This window comes from Lithobates pipiens, unplaced genomic scaffold, assembly GCF_037356315.1.
Source record: "Lithobates pipiens isolate NorthernLeopardFrog02 unplaced genomic scaffold, aLitPip1_a1.2 Scaffold_16, whole genome shotgun sequence".
NCBI classification, from domain to species: domain Eukaryota; kingdom Metazoa; phylum Chordata; class Amphibia; order Anura; family Ranidae; genus Lithobates; species Lithobates pipiens.
Genome location: NW_027507748.1, coordinates 213,569,782 through 213,572,471, shown reverse-complemented (window position 1 = coordinate 213,572,471; position 2,690 = coordinate 213,569,782). Strand labels below are relative to the sequence as shown.

General features: G+C 40.7%; 1 non-coding gene across 1 annotated transcript; it reads left to right on the top strand.

Moving 5' to 3' along the window:
- The first annotated feature begins 2,388 nt into the window (after nt 1–2,388).
- On the top strand, nt 2,389–2,462 carry TRNAI-AAU (transfer RNA isoleucine (anticodon AAU)). Its single transcript has one exon. It is a non-coding gene; the product is annotated as a tRNA-Ile (tRNA).
- The last annotated feature ends 228 nt before the right edge of the window (nt 2,463–2,690 follow it).

Below are 2,690 nucleotides of genomic sequence, written 5' to 3'. Positions count from 1 at the left end.
AGACACCAATTCTACACCTTGGGAGACAAGCCAAACACCTTGTTAGCTAGGAACTCACACCTCGTCCTTACAATCCAGCCTTACTAAAGCTACGCTTGTGTGATGACAAATTGACCCAGAATCCACAACTGGTGGTACAGGAATTCTGTACCTTCTACTCTAAATTCTTCACTTCACTGAACGCCTTCCCCGCAACTCTAGCTGATAAGTATTTTAGGGACATACCTCTACCTAAGGTGGCAAATGATCATATTGAGCTGATGGAGGGAAATTTTACGGAAGGCGAAATCAAGTCGGCTATCAAGAGTTTGCATCCCTTAAAGGCACACGGTCCTGATGGATTCTCAGGTCACTATTACAGGAAGTATTTGGAGTTGTTGGTGCCCCGCCTATTCTCCTTTTTTAATGGCCTGAAGCAAGGCTTGGCTTTGGCTACACATAAAAATGCAGCCTTTATCCATGTCATCCCTAAACCTGGAAAGGATCATGGGGACTGTGCCAACCATTGCCCAATTTCATTAATTAACGTAGACCTTAAATTGATGACCACTGTTTTGGCAAACCGAATGAATACCCTCCTATCCAGTTATATCCATCTGAATGAGGTAGGGTTTATGCCCAATTGTCAGTTGCCTGATCAGAACCAACGAGTAATAGATGTTATATTAGCGGTTCAGTCCAACTGGGACAATCGTGGACCCAGAAAGGGCATTCTGTTATCATTAGACCTTTGTAAGGTCTTTGACTCATTGTCATGGGATTATCTATTTTATGCATTGAAAGGCTATGGGTTTGGCCCAACATTTTTGGGGGTATTGCAGATTCTTTATAGCTTACCCACGGCAAGAATCCAGGTCAAGGGATACACCTCACCTCAGATAGATATCCATAGAGGAACTTGGCAAGGGTGCCCTTTATCTCCCATTCTATTTTTATGGCCCTGAAACCCTTGGCTATTAAAATTAGGAGTCATCCTGAAATAAAGGGTATATATTGTGGGGAGCTCGAACACAAGTGTGCTATATTTGCTGACGACATCCTCATGCTTCTCTCATGCCCGGTCATGTCAATACGAAACCTATACCAAACATTGCACCACTTCTCCATGATTTCAGGTCTTTCCATCAACCATTCGAAATTGGTTGCCCTCAACCTCTCACTGGACATGGACATAGTAGCGCAACTACAAAAATAATTTAAATGGCAGACGAAAGCTCCTATATTTAGGAATCTTCCTAATTCCCACTCTAGATAAGTTATATAAGGCAAACTATCCCCCTCTATACAACAAGATGGTGGCTGATGTCCAACGATGGGTTAATAAACCTCTGTCGTGGTTTGGTAGACTGTACAAGATCAAGATGAATCTCTTGTCGAGGTTACTGTATCTATTCAGAACACTGCCTATCTCAATATGTATGCCAGATTTAAACGAATTCCAAAACAAGGTTCTGAAATTTATATGGGGGAATAAGATACCTTGAGTGAACAAGCACACCCTATACACGCCTAAGATGAGGGGTGGCTTGGGAATCCCGGATTTAGCCAGATATTTTTATGCAGCGCAATTGGCACAGCTAATTCGCTACCACTCCTCAACACCTCCATCCATCTGGATGAAAATTGAATCTTCCCTACATGCCACAAAACCAATTAGTCACCTGATGTGGCTAAAACCAAAAGACAGACCAGTCATGATGTGTCCCACACTATAATTTTAATTAAACCTATGGGATAGATTAATGAAAACCCCATAATTTCAAATCCCCACATACTTCCATGGCCCCCCTAACTGGCAACCCAGACTTCACCGCAGGTCTCAATTCCCAGACCTTTGCTTGGTGGACAAACAAGGGTTTTTCATTGTTTCATTGGTTTCATCATTGTTAAGGACACAGCAGCCGGCTTCATGGCCCGCTTCTTAACAACCAGCAAATGTAAAAGACGCTGGTGGCTGCCAGCTCCAAACCTTCGCATCTGAACTGCATCTAAATCGCAAATTCCTACTTTGGGAATTCGCAGCGAAAAAAGGGGGAAATTTGCACCTGACATGTGTGAACCTAGCCTAATGCATTGCAATTCCGTCTGTCCCCAGTGACAGTTTTCTTTGCAACCTTATATTATATGAATGATTTAAACATAAATGCACACATTAAATTAAGAGTAAAGCGCTTGGGGAAATTACTAAATTATTATGTGTAATAATTTATAACTTTTGTTTGGTATGTTAGTTTACCTATGATGAAGAAGAAATAGAAAAAGCCAGGACAGCATAGCAAAATAAAAAAGCATTTAGGATCAGTCAAAACTTTCACCCTTCTTCTTAGCTTAAACCTTTCAGAAAACGATTTGTATATTCCTCTTCACAGAAACTTTTCTGCATCATCTGGCCGGTTAGCTCAGTTGGTTAGAGCGTGGTGCTAATAACGCCAAGGTCGCGGGTTCGATCCCCGTACGGGCCAAGTATTTTTTTTTTTTGCTTAATAGTCTTCTATGAATTCTTAAGTTATTTATCACCACCTTGGAGTTCTGAAATTATAATCTGTTTACACAGTTCATTAACATCTATATATGCCTATTTATACAAATGATCTATGAGCTGAGTTACATTATCTTTATATTGGGAGTATTTGTATGTAATAAATTTGGTACTAATCAGATGTTAAAGCAGAAAGAAGAAAACAGTATAG